The sequence below is a fragment of the Culex quinquefasciatus genome, chromosome 3, assembly GCF_015732765.1.
Source record: "Culex quinquefasciatus strain JHB chromosome 3, VPISU_Cqui_1.0_pri_paternal, whole genome shotgun sequence".
Lineage (NCBI taxonomy): Eukaryota > Metazoa > Arthropoda > Insecta > Diptera > Culicidae > Culex > Culex quinquefasciatus.
Window position 1 is genome coordinate 156,769,898 of NC_051863.1, and position 23,268 is coordinate 156,793,165.

The 23,268-nt window shown below is 37.5% G+C and overlaps 1 protein-coding gene across 3 annotated transcripts in view; it reads right to left on the bottom strand.

The window, feature by feature from the left end:
- The window catches only part of LOC6042318 (adhesive plaque matrix protein), a 124,306-nt gene that overhangs the window by 79,767 nt on the left and 21,271 nt on the right, over positions 1-23,268 (bottom strand). For 2 of the 3 annotated variants that reach the window (XM_038261715.1, XM_038261717.1), the window contains one exon: positions 10,323-10,658. The gene's annotated coding sequence lies outside the window, so the exon portion shown is untranslated. Of the gene's footprint in view, positions 1-10,322; positions 10,659-23,268 lie in introns of those variants that run through there. The other variant, XM_038261716.1, reaches the window with a different exon arrangement.

A 23,268-nucleotide genomic window follows, 5' to 3' on the forward strand; every position in this document is an offset into this window, starting at 1 on the left:
TACAAAATACAAAAATATTTAAATACCTTACGCCCTCCTCAAATGTTATTTTCGAGTACTATTGGCTCCATATACACAAAAATGGCTCATAAAGGACTAGAATAACATGTCTACAAAGTTTCATTGAAATCGGAGAGGGTCGGGTACAAAAGTACCAGAAAAATTCCTGATTTGAGCTGGAATTGCTCTATGTTTTTTCGAGAAATCTAGTATTTTTCCCCTAATTGATGTAAATTGTGTTTTTTTTTAAATTTCTCAAGCTTTTTAGTGAAATTAAAAGTAAAAAAATAAATGTTTAGAAAAGGTATAATTTCTTAATGGCTTTACATTTTTACCCTTTCGATATATTTTGCAACAAGGTTGTTTTCAAATTAAATTTTCCCTCCTTTTATTTTAAACCTCTTGAAAACCTCTAAAAGTTGTTACATGATAATTTTCGATAATTGATATTTTCAGAGCAATTTTCCCATCTCTTATTTGAAATTTTACTTAAGAAGGGATGAAGATTTGCTCTTATTTAAATACTTTGCAATTAATTTTGTAAATTCAATTTTCCCTTCTTTTATATTCAACTTGATGTACTCTTTAAACATTTCTCCTTATTTTTGTTCATTTTGCCCCTGTTAGTTTTTTGCACTTAAATTGTTTTATGCAATATATTTTGATGAATGGGATATTGTGTAGAACTTAACAAATAACAAATATTTTTTTCAAATAAAGGTAGGGAAAATACCTTCGGCTGCCGATCCAGATGATGCTATGAGACGCGGGTTCGATTCCCGCCTTATCCACTGAGCTTCTATCGGATGGTGAAGTAAAACGTCGGTCCCGGTTTCTCCTGTCTCGTCAGAGGCGCTGGAGCAGAAATCCCACGTTAGAGGAAGGCCATGCCCCGGGGGGCGTAGTGCCAATAGTTTCGTTTTTTAGGGAAAATACACAAAAATAACTCGAATGACAAATATTTAAATATTGGCAAAATGTCAAACTTCAAAGAGATTTTAACTTCTAAGTTGAATTTTAAAGACAAGATAGGAAACTTTCATAAACAAACTACACCCAAAACTGGCAGCGCTAGTCCGCGAGAATGATGGTCTCGAGTCGAGAGAATAGTGGTACCATTCACGGACGCAGAGAACACAGCTCGAGATGGGCGATAGAACTATTCTCTCGAGGTTCATTTTACAAAAAAAGTTCATCCGTCAAACAAAAAACCAAAAGTGTCGACAACGGGAATCGAACCAGAGACCTTTGACAAATCAATCCAATGACTTAGCTGCCTCGGCCACCACAGCTTGGTGACCAAGGAGAAGTCAGAAGTCGATGTATGACACTTGTTGGAGATTTATTGATTCAACTAACGAATGAACTCATTTGTTATGATGGTGTGAGTTGGTACCATTATTCTATCGATTTTGGCACTGAGCCCTCAATAAATTTTGAGAGAACGATTATCTCGACTCTGAATTTTGGGTGTAAATTGTGAATCATAGAAACAATAAATAAATAAATGCAAAATATTTAAATAAGGTCAAAATGTACATCGTTTGAGAGATTTCTTTAAGTTTTTTTTTAATAAAAGAAGGGAAAATTGCTTAAACACTTATTTTTCATCCCTTTTAAGGTTGGTTTTAATTTCCGCCTGGCAAGCGGTAGATCGAGGTTTAAATTTCGGTTCGGACTAACACAACTGGTGATCGTTTCTCTACTGGATTCGATTGCTTAGTAAAGGGAAGGTAGTGCATCGTCACAAGCTGGACCTTACTTTAAAAAAAGGTTGGCATAAAAAAAGAAGGGAGAATTCCACAAAAAACTTATTGGAAAATATTTATAGATTTCACTTTATAACACGGAGAAAAAAGAGTTCCCAAAATCGTGAACAAGCGTTCATGGAAATGAGAACCTCGAACGAAGTGTTCAAATCCCATGGTACGATTTTGAAAAACGTACCATGGCATTTGAACACTTTGTTCGTGGTTCCCATTTTCATGAACGCTTGTTCACGATTTTGGGAACTCTTTTTTCTCCGTGTAGATCGAGTTTCAAAAATAATTAAGTTTCGATAAACAGTTCTATACACCCAAAATTCAGAGTCGAGATAATCGTTCTCTCAAAATTTATTGAGGGCTCAGTGCCAAAATCGATAGAATAATGGTACCAACTCACACCATCATAACAAATGAGTTCATTCGTTAGTTGAATCAATAAATCTCCAACAAGTGTCATACATCGACTTCTGACTTCTCCTTGGTCACCAAGCTGTGGTGGCCGAGGCAGCTAAGTCATTGGATTGGTTTGTCAAAGGTCTCTGGTTCGATTCCCGTTGTCGACACTTTTGGTTTTTTGTTTGACGGATGAACTTTTTTTGCAAATGAACCTCGAGAGAATAGTTCTATCGCCCATCTCGAGCTGTGTTCTCTGCGTCCGTGAATGGTACCACTATTCTCTCGACTCGAGACCATCATTCTCTCGGACTAGCGTTGCCAGTTTTGGGTGTAGATTTATATTCAAATGTGTTTTAATCATATCAAATATCAAAATTTTATGTACCGTTTAATTCAGTTGGAGATTATTCCATATCTTTGGCAAATTGATTAAAGTGTCGATAATCTCATGAAAAGCAACCAAAAATATTAACTAATTCTGCTTTTTGTTGGCTGTGACAGTCGGGGCAAATGAAACACCGTTTTTTCAAAATTACTCGACGTTTCGACTCTCTGGTTTGAGTCTTCTTCAGGAGGATCTAGGGTTTATTGAAGACATAACTTAGTTTAATCCCTCCCAAATGTGTCCAGCCACTTACTTCGTGTCAGACAGTGTCCCAAGTCCGGATTGCTTACACAAAGCTTGGTCGGGGTGGGGTTTTGGAGATCCTTTCGTCCAGACCGGCTAGCAAAATCGAGTAGGAAAATCAACATATCGCACAAGAAGTTGTTTTGTTCCAGACTCACCCCAAAATAGTAGTGAGGCCACCGTGAAATCTGGAGTTCGCTCGATTTTGCCAGGGGGAATTGCGCCATCAACACTTCACTACACAACGGGTTTGAACAGTGAAGGCTGGTGCCGTAACTCGGGAGAAAGTTTGTAGTGTTGTGCGTACATAGCTTATTGTGTGTGTGTGTTTGCCCGAAAAGGGGGGGGGGGGTTTGTTTGGATGGGTGGTATCACGGTACTATGTGTTTTGGTGTGTGTTTGGTTGTTGTGGATTGTTTACATTTTGTGTTCTGTTGAGTTTCATGGATTTGATAGTGTGAAGAATGCCCTGGTAGGTAGAACTGATCCGGTCGACATCTGTGCGACGGTTTACCACATCCGGAGTGTTCAGAATGTGGAACATTTCCAAAAATTGTAGATTCCACGGTTTGAAACTGCGGTCCACAATTTGTGTTTGTTGTAGGCCGAACGAGTGTTGTTCGTCCATGCAGTGTTCAACTAGAGCCGTCCGCTCTCTTAGTTGAACCATAGCTGTATCGTCCGCCGTCAGTCCTCTGCCAGAATACAGTTGAAGTTTGTTGATGTCGGATTGGTGTCCGTACAGTCTTTCTCGCAGCTGTTGGGTGGTCATTCCAATGTATGACCGTGAGCAATCGTTACAAGGGATTTTGTAGATGACGTTACTGTGTTGTAGTGTTTTGACGGGATCTTTTACATTAGTGAAGAAAGTTGCAACGGAGTTGGTATTGGTGTAAGCAATTTGGATCTCGGGATAGTCTGTTTTGAGTGTTTTGGTGATTGCTGGGCTAATTGTGTTTATGTAAGGGATGGAAAAATATCGTTTAGATTGATCAGCTGTTTGTGTATGTGTTGGTGTGATCATATTCTGTTGTTGTGATGATTGGGGTGGTGGGCACTGTAGAGTACGATTGACGATCCTGTTTACCAAACCGATCGGGTAGCCGTTCCTCGTGAGTTGTTTTACGATTGTGTTCTTGGTTTCTTGGGTACGGCGTACTGTTGTCAGCGCGGTAACCCGGTTCGCGAAGTTGTAGGCTACGTTAATCTTCAGCTGTAGTGGGTGGAAGGAGCAGTAACTCAGCAGGCGCCCGGAAGCTATAGGTTTGGCGTACCATTCAGTGGCCAAACTTTGATCTGGTTGTCTGATGACCACGGTGTCCAAGTAGGGGAGGCGACCCTCCTTTTCCTTCTCGATCGTGAACTGAATCTACAGTCGTTAAACTTGTCGTAAAATATTAACTAATATCAGACAACCAATTAAAACAACTGCTTTGTTTTTTTTCACGTTGATGACTTTGACAAGCCGATTGATTGAAAAATCAATTTAAAAATTATGTGCCAATCAATCAATTCATTAAACCTCCTTCCTGTATTGCTGCGTCGAAAAGAACCAACTTTTTTTTCCTTCGAAGCTTCAAGTATCGACACCTTCGATTTCCTCAATGAAGTGGCTCACGTTGCCCAAGCCATGGTGCTGCTACTGTTGCTAATCGGTAGCTGTGAGCTCATCAACTTCATCAAACCTAGCGTTACAACCGGTTCAAATTATGGTCCCGTCGCCGACAGCAACAACAACAGCAGCAGCAGCAATAATAGTTTATAAATTTAATTATTTCGATGCTTCACAATGAGCGTTTTATATTTAGACCTCGGCCCGACTCTGCCGTCTGGAAAAGTTGCTTCCGCGTGTGTGTCTCGGTGGTGTGTCATTGAAACATATAAAAAGTAACGAGTTCGCGACGGCGGACATCGGACAGGGATTGTGCGGGGTTCGGCATGAGTTGCAACAAAAACTGGATCATTATTCAATAACTGGGTGGCCTCGACAAGCATGTTTCACCTCTTGCGGGGAGAATCGGCCCGGAAAAGGACTCTTTGAAAAGGAATCACAGATGGTACGAAAATAACCATACAATGAATGAGTCCCTGTCACTCGAATGGAGTGATTTAGTCGGTGATGAACATTTATTGGACCTTCATTCTGAAGATGAATGGCTATAATTTTATTACCAGAGGCATTCTTCAGGGCTGACTTGGCATGGATTAGATTGTTCTCTTGATACAATCATCTTCATCATTTCGATGTCTTAAAGCGAATCTTGATTTATTACAATAGGCCTAATCAACCCATCAAAAACCCTTCACTTAAAAGCCAAATCGGTGGACCAGAACAAACAAATCCAAGGCTCAAATCCCAGTCATTTTTTTTACCCACTAAAAGGTCCTTCCATTCGCCGCCAAAGCCTCCAACCTTGCATGCGATAAAGAACCTAACCTAACCTTTAGTTCATCAGAGAGAACGGAAAACCAAGCGCGTTTCGCTCGAAGCAAAGTTCAAACGTTCAAATCGCATCGTTTATTGTTGTGGCACAACTAAACACACACGTGTTTGCGTGGTACGTGCCACTAACATTACAAAATCGACAGAAAACTACTTTCAAATGGCCATCGTTAAGATTTTGCATGGTCTTTACCGAGAAGCAAAAAATCAACTAATATTCGCAAAAGCTTTTGACTTTTTGACGTTACAAGCTGCTAGACCGGATTCTAACGCAACTTGGTTTGAAGGCAGTTCGCCATGGCAATCGACGATGCGCGTCCAAAGTGCAGTCAAAATGTCAGTCTTGAAAGGGGTTTATTTTAATTAATCCAGCGGCGGTGGCGTTTTGCATTTCCAGCAGCGTGAAGCCGACGCTGTCAACACATAAGTTGTGAGTGTGTGGTGACCTAAATTGGTTCATCTAATCAGCGCTCTCGGAGAGACTCTGGCAGATGGACGTGATGAGTTTGAGGATCTATGCAATAGGGTGTCCCAAAGAACGTGATATTGCGGAAACGTACTGTCTTTACCCGGATTTTGATAGATAATTTTTTGGGGATTCCCGACAATGCGCAGTAGTCCAGATCGCAAAATTATGCATTTTCCGAGAAATTTAGGAGCTTTGATGTCTTCAGAAGAGCAAGAAGTTTATCCCCCTCATACTTGACGTGAACTGTCACTTGTGCGAAAAGGGATAGACTGCTTGTTTACAAATGCAGATTCACCCTATTGAAATATTACTACGGATTTTATCTCGCTGTAAATAATACCTCAAAAATGTTTTTTTTAACGTAGCAATTCAAGATTAAGTTTTAGAGAAAAGTGATGTTTTGGGCGCTTTTAGAGCTCTATAAAACATTTTTGTTTTTTGAAATGTCTACTTTTAAAAGGAAAAGTGTATGGGATCTCCCTAACGGAATTCAAAAGTTGTTACAAGATTTGTTTTCCATGTAATTTTGCCCACTGAATCAAGTGTCAAAATATCGATCTTTGGTTATATATGGGGTTTCTATACACATGACCGAAAATCGATATTTTTTCCCAGATCTCAATTTTTCTGTAATTATTTTTTGGTAAGGAGTTGTTTAGGTGAAAATTTAACAGATTATTTCGTAATTTCCCTTTTTGTTGCTAAATGCAAATATTTTGTTTTCTTTGGCAATGCTTGTTCCTAAATTGTGGATTTGAATGAAATTCTGCTAAAATTATAATTTTGATTTACCAAATGTAGCAAGTTTCAAATAAAAGTCTAATGACTGGCGCTTACGTTTTATTGTCTAATTTAATAATAATAATTTCTTTATAAAAAGCATAAATGTTGAGCGGGCAATTTCATTTTTGCCTTCCTCACTGAGGTAAGGCTATAATCCTGCTCTAAAAGTGAACTTTTTATTAAAAGCTCGAAGACCCACCTTCATGTATACAAATCGACTCAGAATCGAAAACTGAACAAATGTCTGTGTGTGTGTGTGTGTGTGTGTGTGTGTGTATGTGTGTGTGTGTGTGTGTATGTATGCATGTGTTCAAAAATCTTGCCAAGTTTTCTCAGGCTGAACCGATTTTGATCGAACCAGTTGCAATCGACTTGGTTTAGGGTCCCATACATCGCTATTGAATTGTTTGAAGTTTCGATAAGTAGTTCAAAAGTTATGTATAAAAATGTGTTTTCACATATATCCGGATCTCAATTATATGCATGTAAACGATGTCCGAATCCATCATCCAACCCATCGTTGGTTAGGTAATCAAGAGACCTTTCCAACGAGTCCACAACATTGAAGATCTGGCAACCCTGTCTCGAGTTATGACCACTTAAGTGATATTTATGTACTTTTTTGAAGCCGGATCTCACTTAAATGTATGTAAACGATGTCTGGAACCATCATCCGACCCCTCGTTGGATAGGTAATCAAGGTAATCAAGAGACCTTTCCAATGAGTCCTTAACATCGAGGATCTGGCATCCCTGCCTCGAGTTATGACCACTTAAGTGATATTTATGTACTTTTTTGAAGCCGGATCTCACTTAAATGCATGTAAACGATGTCCGGATCGATCATCCGACCCATTATTGGTTAGGTAATCGAGAGACCTTTTCAACGAGTCCACAACGTTGAAGATCTGGCAACCCTGCCTCGAGTTATGACCACTTAAGTGATATTAATGTACTTTTTTGAAGCCGGATCTCACATAAATGTATGTAAACGATGTCCGGAACCATCATCCGACCCATCATTGGTTAGGTAATCAAGAGACCTTTCCAACGAGTCCACATAATTGAAGATCTGGCAACCCTGTCTCGAGTTATAACCACTTAAGTGATATTAATGTACTTTTTTGAAGCCGGATCTCACTTAAATGCATGTAAACGATGTCCGGATCCATCATCCGACCGATCGTTGATTAGGTAATCGAGAGACCTTTCCAACGAGTCCACAACATCGAAGATCTGGCAACCCTATCTCGAGTTATGACCACTTAAGTGATATTTATGTACTTTTTTGAAGCCGGATCTCACTTAAATGTATGTAAACGATGTCCGGATCCATCATCCGACCCATCGTTGGTTAAGTAATCAAGAGACCTTTCCAACAAGTCCACAACATCGTAGATCTGGCAACCCTGTCTCGAGTTATGACCACTTAAGTGATATTTATGTACTTTTTTGAAGCCTGATCTCACTTAAATGCATGTAAACGATGTCTGGATCCATCATCCGACCCATCATTGGTTAGGTAATCAAGAAACCTTTCCAACGAGTCCACAACATCGAAGATCTGGCAACCCTATCTCGAGTTATGACCACTTAAGTGATATTTATGTACTTTTTTGAAGCCGGATCTTACTTAAATGTTTGTAAACGATGTCCGGATCCATCATCCGACCCATCTTTGGTTAGGTAATCAAGAGACCTTTCCCACGAGTCCACATAATTGAAGATCTGGCAACCCTGTCTCGAGTTATGACAACTTAAGTTATATCTGTGTACTTATTTTTCTGGGCCTAAAAAAATAGCTGAAATATGTGTCCAAACCACTCATATTACCCAAAAAAATCAAAAATCAAACCATCCACATTAACGACCCCCGGGTCTTTTGTGGTCTCTATTGCAAGTTTCTGCTCGAACCTAGGAGTCCGAAGGCTTGAATGGGGAGAGCACCCAAACCTCTTTCTAGTCCAAGGAACCTTCCACCCCAGTGTTTGAACTGACGACCTTCGGATTGCGAGTCCAACCGCCGCCAGCGATTCCACTGGAGTAGGCTTGGTTTGGTGTGTTGTTTGTACTTATGGCATGGAGACGACTCCTACACCTGGAATGACTTAACGGCCTAACAACCAAGGCCGGGACCGACATTTTACTTCCTCATCCGATGGAAGGTTGCAGCAGACGGGAATCGAACCCAGAATCATCCGCTTACAAAGCGGACAGCGTAACCATTCGGCCACGCACTGCCACATTACCCAATGTTGGTAAAAAGTGAGGAAGGCATCAACCACATAGGTGGATTAAGTTAGTTTTATATCATATTTTTATAGCGACATAAACTTTGACAAATATTTGTAACGGCATTACTTACCTTTTTTGTGATTATTTGAATCAGAATCCAATACACACAAAATTCCGACACATGATTTTTTTTAATAATTAGTCAGGAATTTTGCACGTTTCCTAAATTATCGATTTTCTTGTATTTTTCAGATTTGGATGAATCTTTACCTTTTTTAAAAAGCCACGTTTAATCACTTAAAGTTATCAACAATATTTTTTGCAGGGGACCATTTTCTATGATAAAATATTTTTAAATGAAAAAATATACATTTTCAGAAAATGTTACCCAAAAAATTCGGTAAAAACGGTACACTTTATGGAAAAATATTTATAGTAATTTTTGAGCGCAAACTTGATTTGCATCTAAACATGATTTTTATATTTCATTATGACTGTTAGTTCAACACCTTACAAAAATCATATTTTTTATTAAAAAAAAATTGGATTTGGCAACAGATTATGCACAATTTTAAGCTTAAAAGATGATTTTTTTTGTTTCCTGAAACTCTCCAAACAAAAATAGGATAAAAAAACGTATTAAACAATTTTTCAATTTGTATTTTTTATGGCTCATTCAATAAAAGAAACATTATTTTTTTTCTTCTTAAAAATATACCAGAATCTTATTTTTGAAGCTAACTGAACATTGCTGGGTTCGAAATAATTTTCGCGTTTCACGGGCAAATCGAGACTAGGAAACTTTAGACGCCCTACCGAGAAGATTTGGTTTCTGATAGTTAAGTTTATTATCGTTGTGACATTTTCCCCGCTGAATCTGAATTCAAGCCCAGATTTGCTTCAATATGTCACAAATTTGAACTTTTGAAATTTTGATATTTGCTATAGAGAGCATTTTTTTTGTGAGCTTGTCTTTCTTGAAATTGCATTAACATCTTCTAAAATATCACCATAATTAAAATTGTAACTCAGTGAATTCAGCCAGAAAAGATACACGAATGTGACCATCACTTTGGTCTCATATAGGCTGGAATTTATGTTTTTCTGTTGGACTGTGTTATCAGAATTGCCATCTCAATCAAATAGATCAGATGTAATAACTATGTTTCAATGACAAAAGGTGTTAACCTTTTAATTGTTGGCATTTATAGAATCCCATGAAAACGTCACTCAGAACCTACAGATCCAAGTAATTCATAAAGTATTTTTGCTGTTTCATAATTGCATTCAATCTTACTCTCACGTAACAGCACACGCGATATGCTACTTTATTTCATTCTCAACCAAGCCAGCCAAACAACAACTCCAAGTACGCAACTTCTCATTAACCACTTAAAACAACACTTTAGCACAACGCATTACTGTGTGACCAGGCAGCATGGTTGCTAGTTCTAACCGTGCGACCGGAAATGGGGTTTTTCTTAGCCGCACCGACTAGACTGTTGGTCATTGAGCTTTGAGTGATACAAGTTAAAGCTGGAATATGTTTTGAAAATGTTTTAGGGGAAAATATCTCTATTTGTAAAAGTGTTGCCAAACTTACCGTTAGTGCTCTAAAGTTGCGACAGCCGCGAAAAAGAAGGTTCGTCTAGCCCAGCAGCAACTAGTGCCGGTCGCCGTCCCTGGATGCCAGTGTGGCCAGATCGGTCCACCAAAGTTTTCACCAGCAGAGTTTCTTCGTCAAATTGACTTGCGCACGGGCGCGACTTGCAATTATCGGCTCAAATCAAGTTTTCTAAAAAAATCGTTACGTACACGTGGTACTAGTAGTACATTTATTTGTGCAAATTAAAATTCACTCGCTATTCACACTCGACTGGAGCAACTTTCTGTTTAGCGTGCGGCAGCAACTGCCCCTGGACTGTGTGGCTAACAGACTCTATTATGGGGTAGGGTGAGTTATGGAAAAGATAATGAAAAGAGAGTAAAATGAGGAAAATTCAAGTCGCGCCGGAGCAAAAACAAAAACCAAACACACACTCGCATTTTCGATCACACCACAATCAAAGCATTTTGCACACGCACACAAACAAAAACAATCAAACAATGCAAGCAAAAAATCAACCCAATCCGCGAGACTCAAACCGAGGACTTTTCTGTTACTAAACCGATCGATTTAGACCTTTTTCAAGTGTGTGTGTGTTTGTTTGCGGTTGTTACTTCACCCGCGACGTGATTTATTTTCTTCTCGAAGGTTTTCCACCACGGTTTTTCCTAAATCTTCTTCTTCATTTTTTTCTTTTTTTCCCACCTATAAACAATAACTTCCTTCTCCCCGGCGCTCGCGCCCCCTCTTTATTTCACTTTCAACTGCTTGCCACCGCTGGCGCTAGTGTTGTGCGTGCACTAATTTAGCCCGTTTTCGGTCGAAATCCAAGCCGCGTCGTCATTTAGTCATGTGCCCTTTGCAGCCTCAGCAATCGTTGCAACAACTGGAAATGAAGAAAACGGAGAAGATGGTACTTTGTTAATGGACGTGTTTTATTTGAGTGTGGAGTGCAATTATTGGTATATTTATGTACCGGACTAATGAAAGGCAACCCATGCGCGCTGAACGAGAGGGGGAGTAAGTGCACTAAAACAACGTGGTTAGGAGATGCAACTTCAGTGGAGGGTACTAGGGTGGCCGTAAGAATAAATAGTTTTGTTTAGTTTACTGCCCATGTTCGCATAAATGTCTCACATGCAAAAACAGTCAGCTGAGAAAAGCGTATTAGAAGTTTGTCTCACACATATTGCGCAATTCCCACTAACTTGGACTTCTCACTGTATTATTGCTATCGATCGCACTATTGCGACTTGTCAAACTGGATTGGAAAATTTTAAATTTTCGCAAAAAAGATCAAAGCGAGCCGCGGTTGCTGATCGTTTTTCAGTTGTCAATCGCAATATAAAAGTGCGAAACGTCCAGTTTGGTGGAAACTGCGAGTGGAAATGTAAATAAACAGAAGCTGGATGCCAAGATTTTTTAAATGCTGTTGTCAAAAGTGCGAGCAATAACTTGGATTTGGCCCGCACTTTTCTCTCGCACTTTTGACAACAAATTTTCCAAAAACTAGGCAACCAGCAGTTGTTTATTTACATTTCCAGTCGCAGTTTCCACCAAACTGGACAGTCGCACTTTAAAATTGCGATTGACAGGTGAGAAACATCGGCTCGCTTTGATCATTTTTTGAGAAAATTGAAATTTCCCAAGCCAGCTTGACAAGTCGCAATAGTGCGATCGATAGCAATAATTTAGTGCGAAGTCCAAGTTAGTGAGAATTGCGCAATAAGTTTTCGCGAAAAAAGGATTTCCTCCTGATTTCTAGAACAAATTACTGTATGTAGTAGGCTTTTCTGAAAGATCACACTATTTTGAACCAAACTGCTTCAATAACTCAAAAGCGATGGAAATGTATATGAGTATTTCTCTACCAACTCACACGAAATCGGGAGAAGTTTAAAAAACTGCCATTTTCCGTTACTCGGCTGTGAAATTTTTTGGAACATGTCATTTTAAGGGAAATTTAATGTACTTTTCGAATCTACATCCCGAGCATGGGTAAATAACAAGGGAAATGTGTAATAATGCCTTTCTCTGGTATCAATACCAAATTTTGATATTCCTGGACCCTTTAAAATTTGTCTTGAAGATTATGCAAGAGCAAAATGTGGTATCATACCAATTTAAGGTATTGTTTTGATATTGCAAAATTGCCGAATTTTTCAATGGTCGAACACCACATTTTGGTATTCTTTTGGTATTACAGTGTTTTATCAAATTCCTGTGAAACTATGGGAAAATTTTGACCAATTTTGACAAAATAATTAATTTTGCGCTAAAATGATGTCTCAAAGCGAATGCTTTGATTGAAAACCTGAAATTTCGAACTTGATTTTAAACATTTTTGATATACCCCCTAAAGAAATGACTTGAAATTGTGGAAAATTTTCTAAGTCAGGATGGTACATTTTGGTATTACTTTGGTATTGAAAGGTTTCATCAATTTTCTCTGAAACAATGGGATAATAAATTTTGCGTAAAAATTACTTGAAAACAAAGACCAAATACTTTGAAAAACGAGTCAATCGAAAGATTATTGAATTTTGGTGAATTTCAATCCAGTTTTATTTTAATAACACTTATTTTTCAATCTTGTTATTTTTCAGAATCTTCAAGAACTTCATGCACAGGCCGTTCATCAATGACAAATGCATTCGGTGTGGTGAAGAATATCACTAAGAACAACATGGAATCATCAGGTGAGTAGATTTGGCTGTTGCATATGGATCATTTCTGTTTTTTCACTAACTGCAACTGCTGCACTAAAAAATGGTATGAAAATACAAAATTTTTGTATTACTTGTAAAATATCAGTGACCAAAATGTGATCTTGGTTGTCCAGTAATAGATGGTAAAATACCATCAAATCATACCAAAATCATGTATGTGGAAGACCACAGGAATACCAAAATATGATTTTCCAAGGGCGCGGGAATACCTAAAATTAAAACCATGACAATACCAAGTTTTGGTATTCAAGCAATGTTCAAAAATCCAGAAGACCTCAACTTGGTATTGAAATGGTTCTATTTTGAGGTATTATTTTACCCTTGGAATAACATGGTTTGGTATTGTTGTGCCCTTCCACATACAAGACTTTGGTATGATTTCATGGTATTTTACCATCTATTACTGGGCAACCAAGGGCACATTTTGGTCGCTGTTATTTGCTCAAGTAATACCAAAATTTGGTATTCCCGTGTTATTTACCCCTGCTCGGGATTGACCCAGAAGGGTCAATTTTTCATTTAGAACACAATCTTTCCTTTTTAAATTTCGTGTTTTTTTTTAACTTTGCAGCGTTATTTTTAGAGTGTAACAATGTTCTACAAAGTTGTAGAGCAGACAGCTTAAAAAAAATTGATATATAAACATGATTCTAAACATCACGAGTTATCGCGATTTTACGAAAAAAACGTTTTGGAAAAGTTACTTTTTGTTTCGTCGGCCGTGTCTGTCGGCGATAATTCTAGATGTTTTTAAGCAAACTCCTTATGATCTAAAAAATAACCCTGCAAAGTAAAAAAAACACGAAATTTTAAAATAAAAAATTAAAATGAATTTGTTTTTTCTTACTGAAAAATGACCCTTCTGGGTCAACGTTGATTTGAAAAGTGCATGAAATTTTCTTTAAAATGGCATGTTCCAATTTTTTTAACACTCGATTAACGGAAAAGTGTAGAGTTTTAGAAACTTTTTTTGTGTTTTTTTTTCGATGAAAAATACGTTTTTTCGGAGTTCTGAGTACGCCATCAAATCGGGCGTCTAATTTTTCATAACAGTCCATTTGACAAAACATTTCTATCTCCTCACCGTTTCAGGCTGTAAATTATTGAAAAACACCTCTTTTTTCGCATGTTAAAAATGAAAGGGATCGTACCGCCCCGGACTCGTGATCAGGGACAAAAGTTACCCCTTAGGACAAAGTTTCACGCGAATTGAAGAGGGGTCGGGCAACTTTTCCCGATTTCGTGTGAGTTGGTAGAGAATTACCCATTTGGAAAAATATTACCTTTACTTGTATAATTTTCATACGATTATTCAATTATCCATTTAATATCAAAAAACTGAAATTATGAAAATCAAAGGTCATTTTTGTCGCGCCACACAGTAAATAATACGTGGTAAAATAACAACTGGGAATGGGTACATCAATTTTCGATCAGATCGGAGTATTTCCGTTTTTTGTTGAATATCTCAGGATGAAAGTAAACCCATACACAGAAACAAATATGGTAATCTTCATCAGGAAATGGTGACAGATTTTGTGTCAAAAATATGTGTAATATTACATCAGAAAATGATGAATTTTCCTCAGTTTCTGGTAAATATTCATCAGGTTCACATTTTTACACATTTTTAGGTAATATTACTTTAAAAAAACAGTTAATATTCAACCTATCAAATTTTCAACATACCAAAATTCAACTTTTTTTTGCTGTGTACTGATGGTCTACACATTTCAGGGTGTAATATTACTTAACAACTTCGTAAATTAATGCAACATTTATTTTGCACCCAGGCCTTTTACGCACAGCTGGATTACTACATTTTAAGGGGTAATTGAAACAATTTTTGAGGGACAATTTTAGAATGAAATCAATTTTGATTTTATAGATGTAATTTACATTAAGAGGTCATATTTTTTTCATTAATTTCAGAGGGATCGGTCCAGATTTGGAAATTTTGTAAAAAAAATGATTTTGTTTCGAATAAAATAGTGATTTTAACCAAAAATCTCTAGAAGATTCGCATTTTTTGTATACAAAATTGGAAAATCTACATCAGTTTCGCTGACATTTTCACCAGTGCTTCGTTTGGTTTCCATAGACGCATACTTTGATTGAAAATTGAAGATTTTTTTTATCGGTTTTCATACAAAACCAACACCTTAAAACCCTTCAACCGAGGGCAATCGATCTATTTTTGCATGACATTTTTGCAAAATGGCCACGCTGATGTAATTACACTTGTTTTCCGGTCACTTGTTGTACATCTGGATATATGCGAAAACACATTTTTATGTAGAACTTATCTGCCCATAATTGAAAATTCAGCTATTATGCTAAATCAAGTATTCCGAGAAAAACGCGTTTTAGTGTTTGTCACCAAATCTTTGTCAAGGCAATTTCGCATAAGAGTGGCTTATTAGCCGTTTGGTTTTTCGCTTCGGCAGCCAAATCTAAACGCTATTTTAGTGAAATTCAAGCTTCACAAGATTCGTTGGAACATCCTAGTGCTAATAACTCGTTTTTGCCAAAACTGGATATTAGCTGTTTTTTCAATGGTTGGCAGTTATGAACTACTTACCAAACTTAACTAACTTTTATTCAAGTCTTCGGATAATTAAATCAAACAAATTGTGTTGTGTTTTTCGTTCGCCTTTCAAACTTTTAAACTATTTCTGAATTGAAATTGGATATTGGAGTATTGTTAAACATTACCTTTTTCACAAGTTCGCACCACTTGATTGAGTTATCCCACATCCCAATGTCAGCTCCAATACTCCCACATACTTAAAAACCCGCTGCTATTTGCACATCAATTATATTTGCTGGTTGACGACAGAGCAAGTATCGTTAATTTTTTTTGTCGGCAGATGACCACATCGAAGATGAGAAAGACAAACGATTGTTGTTGCAGGTTCACTTAAGTTATTAAGTGGCATATGAACTTGCCAACCCAGTGATGAATGAACCCTTTGATGTCCAATATATAAAAAAAACTGAGAAATTATTAATGAAATTAGACAGTTTGAAAAACTATTTCAAATAAAAAAATAAATTTTAAACTTTAGCTGTAAGCTGCAGAAAAAAAACCTTTTGGCACTATTTTTATTTAAAAATTTGCCTATTCAGGGTCACTGGATGGGGGTTGGATGAACAGCAACTGCCAATTAATCCCTATTCAAATCAGCATCCAATCCTCAACGCTCAATTGTCTAGTGCTATTATTTCATTGAGGAAATCAAAACAGGTAAAAAAACTGCACGAATTATGCACTGTACTGTTTGGTTGTAAACCAATATTTTTGCTTCTTCTCAATAAATCTTCCTCACCTTTGTTTTATGTTTCACTTTTCGCGCCCATCTTTCCCCGTCCCGACGATTACGAAGCGTTTTAAAAGTAAACTTTCACGTGTTTACTTTTGCGTTCGAACTCTATCGATTTAAATATGTTATCCAGCAACAGGTGTTCCGCCAAGGTGCACTGCTTTTGTTTTTTTCTGTTGTTTAATCTTTTTTAAGCTGTTTAATGTTTGACTCGAAATCAACATCAAAACACGAGGTGGCAAAAAAATAACAAGCAAACTCGCGTCGCGACGGACATCAACGGCTCGACTGACCAAACGACTCCAGTTTGGATGTTTCAAAGTGACGACCATGTGGTTCCATACAAGTCGCTGTGGTCGCGGAGTCTAGACCACGGATCGGAGCCAGAGAGGACGAGTTTTTGCACAAGATGACCATCGAAAATGGAGAGTCGAAGCCGCCGTTCGTGAAAATCGCAGTTTGCAGTTTTCTTGCAGAGTTTCCAACCCAGTCAGTTGAAGGTTATTTTGGGCGACGGCGAAAAAAAATCGGTGCAATTGTGGCGTAAAAATAAAAATTGGGTGGGGTTCGATTGATGCAGTTTGAAGCGCCTGTCGAGCCGAACAACACCAAGCCAAATTGGCAACCTTGCGAGGTGGTCGAGGCAACTTGTTGAAGCAATCGAGTTCGACGGTTCTGGCACACGGTTGTTCTAGAATGATCGCGCGAGCGCGAAAGTTGACTTTGAGCAACCGGGTTTAAAACGAGCTGCGATTTCTGGGTGCGTTGAGCAGGAAGAAATAGTGAAGGTAAAAGTGATCATTGAAGTCTCATAAAAAAACACAGTTCGATTTTAGAATTTATTTATTTGCTAAGCCTAAAACCTCAGCAAATGGTGTCCTGATCCAGAGCATTTGTGGAAATGGGATGTTCAGCATGGGAATGTTGATAATAGGAATGCAAAAACCAAATGGTTAATACCCCATTTCCCTTTGAATTTGTCTTGGTCCGATTTTCAATGTTAATACATGAAACATTCGTGAAATTTTCCGGTCTCTTCGAAAAAAATATTTTGAAAATTTTTAAATCAAGACTAGCATTTTAAATGGGCGTAATATTCAATATTTGGCCCTTTTAAAATGTAAGTCTTGATTTAAAAAAATTTTTCGAAAAGATCGGAAAATTTCACGAATGTTCCATATATTAACATTGAAAATCGGACCATTAATTGCTGAGATGTCGTCATTAGAAAAAGGTGGGCTGTTTTGGTGAGATTTAAAAAACTTCAATTTTCGTGTTTCTTTTTCTTAAAACGGCTCTATCTCAGCAACCCGATGTCCAATCTTCAATGTCTCTTAGACAATTTTATAGCAAATTTTCTGAACTTTTCAAAAAAAAACTTTTAGACATGGTCACTCATGGTCACTATTTTTAAAAATTGAAAAACTGCAAATATTTCGCTAAAATCAAACTTTCGGTGGCTATATCTTGAAAACGGAGCCCTTTATCAAAAAATCTGTTATGTACTTTTCGATTGCAAATTTAATTTTGCATTAAAAAGTAATGTCAAACTTGTTTTTGCATGAAACTTAAATTTTTTCTAAAAATCACTATTTTTTCAAAAATTCATAACTTGGCGGCAGATTTTTTGACCATGTTTCTCTATAGCTCAAAAGTTGCGGATTTTTGTCCCTTAAAACATATCAAAAAATCTCGAAAATCAAAAAATACGTATTTTGGGAAATTGAGTTTTAGTGAAAAAAAAGTTGATGAAAAAATCTGCAAATTTTTTTTCCGTGTACCTATTTTTTTCTCATAAGTCCTTAACAATACCTACAACTTTGCCGAAGACACCAAATTGATCAGAAAATTCACTCAAAAGTTACAGCTGTTTGAATATTTACAAACCATTTTTGTATGGACAGCTGCCAAAATTGTATGGAGACTTGTATGGGTGAACCAATGACACAAAATAGCATATTTGGTCATAAGGAAGGCCCCCACAAAGTTTGAGCCAAATAAAAAAATACAAATAAAATTCATTTCCGGTTTTGATAGAGAATTGCTCAACTGGAATTTTGTTTTTGAAAAGGTCCAATATACCAAATTTTCAATTTTTGCTTTTTGGGTGTTTTTAGAACCGCCTTGAGTCAGGGGTATTCAAAAACACCCAAAAAGCAAAATAAAAAAGAAAATTTGGTTTATAGGACCTTTAAAAAAAATCCAGATAAAAACGCGTTTTTCTTGGATTACTAGATTTGGCAAATTAGCCAAATCTTCAATTATGGGCAATAGTTTAGAAGGTACTCCTAGACAGAACAGTTACAGATATCTCTCTGATTCCGATGAAACTTTGTAGACATGTTATCCTACGCTTATATAAGCCATTGGAGCCAGTTGCACTTGAGAATTACATTTGAGAAGGGCGTAAGTTATTTAAATATTTTTGTATTTTCGTAATCGTATCTCCAAGCCGTTGCATCGTATCAAAAAGTGGTCAAAGACAAACTTGTAGGAAATTGGACGGACTTTGTGAACAAAAATACACTGAAAGAAAAATTCACGCCACTTCTATGAGATTTTTCGATTTTTAATGTAAAGACAAATTCAAAGGTGAGCCCACGATTTTTTTTCAATCAATTATTTTGTAGAAATAGCCTTACATGTTACAAAAAGACGAAAAAACGAAAAATTCAGGATTGTATGTCTCTCCTAATAAAAACAAAAAAAAAAACATTTAATAAAACTGTTTTTGAAGTGGTCTACACCCAAAATCAGAAGCATCCCTTAAAAGGATACTTTCTATCCTTTTTTCAAGTTCACTCGGCGCCACCCTTCTAAAGGGTATGTCAAAATCAGTGCATTTTAGATATCCTTTTAAAAGGGTGACGACGGGTGAACTTGAAAAAATGATTCTCTTAACTTTAACTAAGTGCAATCCTTGAAAAGATACAGCGTTTGAAAAAAAAAAACGATTTTGGCCATTTTTTTGGGGTTTTTGCTATTTTCTTTATGACAGACTTGATTTTTCAGTCCCGTAAATATTGTCGTCTAATTTCCCAAAAGATTTTTTTTATTAGGTCCTATACAGAAATGTAAACATTGAGTTTATCCCGCTTACTCCGGTAGTTATTTTGTAGCTTGACGAGTTTGAGAATAGTTGATTTTTTCACAATTCTCATGAGTTGCATCATGCATTCTTTAGCACCGCTAAAAAGCTGGCCATTTAGTCCTTGATTTTATCACTTCAAGAGGACATGGAAAGTAAGTAGTTTTATAATGAAATTGCAAAATATGCAACGAGTTTAAAGTGTAACAACTAGTTAAAATAGTAGTTTACGTGACAAATTGCAAAATAAGATTTTTTTAGCACATTCCGTATATTGATCCAACAAGGTTCATCAACAAGGTTCAGTTCATGTGTTAAGCCAATTCTCCATTCAAATCAAAACAATAATCAAAAACTAACTTAATCCACCTATGTGGTTGGAGCCTTCCTCACTTATTACCAACAATGGCTGATATGATGGAATTGTACAAAAATTTCATCTATATTTAAGATCCGGAATAAAAAAGTACATAAATATCACTTAAGTGGCCATATCTCGAGACAGGGTTGCCAGATCTTTAATGTTTTAGACTCGTTGGAAAGGTCTTTTGATAACCTAACCAACGATGGGTCGGATGGTGGATCCGGACATAGTTTACATACATTTAAGTGAGATCCGGCTTTCAAAAAGTACATCAATATCACTTAAGTGGGCATATCTCGAGACAGGGTTGCCAGATCATCAATGTTTTATGCTCGTTGGAAAGATCTTCTGATAACCTAACCAACGATGGGTTGGATGGTGGATCCGGACGTAGTTTACATACATTTAAGTGAGATCTGGCTTCCAAAAAGTACATCAATATCACTTAAGTGGACATATCTCGAGACAGGGTTGCCAGATCTTCAATGTTTTAGACTCGTTGGAAAGGTCTTTTGATAACCTAACCAACGATGGGTCGGATGATGGACCCGGACATAGTTTACATACATTTAAGTGAGATCCGGAATCCAAAAAGTACATCAATATCACTTAAGTGGCCATATCTCGAGACAGGGTTGCCAGATCTTCAATGTTTTGGACTCGTTGGAAAGGTCTTTTGATAACCTAACCAACGATGGGTCGGATGGTGGATCCGGACATAGTTTACATACATTTAAGTGAGATCCGGAATCCAAAAAGTACATTAATATCACTTAAGTGGCCATATCTCGAGACAGGGTTGCCAGATCTTCAATGTTTTGGACTCGTTGGAAAGGTCTTTTGATAACCTAACCAACGATGGGTCGGATGGTGGATCCGGACATAGTTTACATACATTTAAGTGAGATCCGGAATCCAAAAAGTACATCAATATCACTTAAGTGGCCATATCTCGAGACAGGGTTGCCAGATCTTCAATGTTTTGGACTCGTTGGAAAGGTCTTTTGATAATATAACCAATGATGGGTCGAATGGTGGACCCGGACATAGTTTACATACATTTAAGTGAGATCCGGCTTCCAAAAAGAACATCAATATCACTTAAGTGGCCATGTCTCGAGACAGGGTTGCCAGATCATCAATGTTTTAGGCTCGTTGGAAAGGTCTTTTGATAACCTAACCAACGATGGGTCGGATGATGGACCCGGACATAGTTTACATACATTTAAGTGAGATCCGGATATATGTGAAAACACATTTTTATACATAACTTTTGAACTACTTATCGAAACTTCAATCTGTATAAAACTCGATCTATGGGACCCTAAACCAAGTCGAATGCAACAGGTTCGGGTTAAATCGGTTCAGCCAGTGCCGAGAAACATGAGCTAGTTTGTTGGTCACATACATACATACACACACACATACACACACACATACACACACACATACACACAGACATTTGTTCAGTTTTCGATTCTGAGTCGATATGTATACATGAAGGTGGGTCTACGACGTTTTTATGCAAAGTTCATTTTTAGAGCAGGATTATAGCCTTACCTCAGTGAGGAAGGCAAAATATCAGTACAGAATAGTTCTTTTCAGCACTGAAATGGATGCTGAAAAGTACTATCTGTATTGATATTTTTGACGATGAAAAGTAGGCCTTGATAAACTAAACCAATCTTATATAAATAGTTTTTTTTCCGGCTGCAAGCTTGTTTTTCCACTCTCAATCAAATCGTTTTTTTTTTTGCATTTTAAGAGATTAAAAATAATGACAAAATTGAATTCGTATATATTTTGTTCACAAATGATTGGTACCATAACTTTAATGATGTCTCTAGCATTTATTGGTACTTTTTGCTTCAAAATGTTGAGAATGAGGCTTAACATTTGTTTTTTATTCTTTCAATAAGCTTTTCTATGTTTTCTATAAAGTAGTTCAAAATTTGCTTGCATATATCTGGTAAAACAAAAATAAAAAAGAATTCTATCCACAGTTGTTCACCCTTCTCAGACCGGCGAAACTAATGCACTTTAAACATATTAATTAATCACTTGGAAAGCCACAGAACCTGCTGTACTACTGCGTGTGCAGCTCCATTACCATGTGACTACCGTGGCTCCATTTGGCCAAGACAACGAAGAAAAGGAGCGAAAATTTAAACTGACCACACCGCATGTTGCACTGCGCTGTCGTAACGATCCGAACTTGATACACTTCTTATGCAGTCCAGCACCGGCACCAAATGGCTGTCAAAGAGTTAAGATTTCAGGGAAATTTGGTGAATATTGGCCTTTGTTTTGCTCTATTGAATAAGTTGATTGTATTTTGTTGGTCACTTTCAAAAATGCCTTCAAATTCAAATGACTTTAAAAACGCATCCCTTAATTTGCAAACTACCCCACAAATGTTATTGGATGCGCTCGGAGATAATCGTGACTGTGCTGACCACACACCCAAAACTGGCAGCGCTAGTCCGAGAGAATGATGGTCTCGAGTCGAGAGAATAGGGGTACCATTCACGGACGCAGAGAACACAGCTCGAGATGGGCGATAGAACTATTCTCTCGAGGTTTATTTGCAAAAAAAAGTTCACCCGTCAAAAAAAAACCGAAAGTGTCGACAACGGGAATCGAACCAGAGACCTTTGACACACAAATCCAATTACTTAGCTGCCTAGGCCACCACAGCTTGGTGACCAAGGAGAAATCAGAAGTCAATGTATGAAACTTGTTGGAGATTTATTGATTCAACTAACGAATGAACTCATTTGTTATGATGGTGTGAGTTGGTACCATTATTCTATCGATTTTGGCACTGAGCCCTCAATAAGTTTTGAGAGAACGATTATCTCGACTCTGAATTTTGGGTGCACTGCACTGTCCGGGATGCAACGCCAGCCAGAGTCGGTGCAGTTGCACTACTTTTGCGGACCTGCGGCTATGGTATGGTCCAGCATAGTGCATTAATTTCAATGAAGATGATGATGGTGTCGCCGAAGGCGCGATTGTCGTGATGAAGATTGTGACGCTTTGCATGCAACAAAAAAAAGGAAAAGAAAGAAACCTGCAATCCTTTACTGAACATGGCCTGCTTGGACACTTTGAAAACCAGAGTTCGTGACTGTGGGTGATGACGCGATATCTGCTGGACATGGTCCCTGGTCCTGAAACATGCTCTGAAGGTGTCATATTATGGGAAAGAGGTAACGATAACAAGAGCATAAAGGTGCGCGAGCTTAAATTATGGTTAAGCAGATTTACTTAAATACATGTAGTCAGTTTAAGTTTCACTACCCATTAACAAAGAGAAATCAGATGGTTATAAAAGTTGACTCTTGATGAAACTAAATTAACTTATTACCTGTTCTTTATTGCAATTTCTAAACAATATAATTTATCACTCAAACAGTCCTTGTTCATTGCGGTTAAT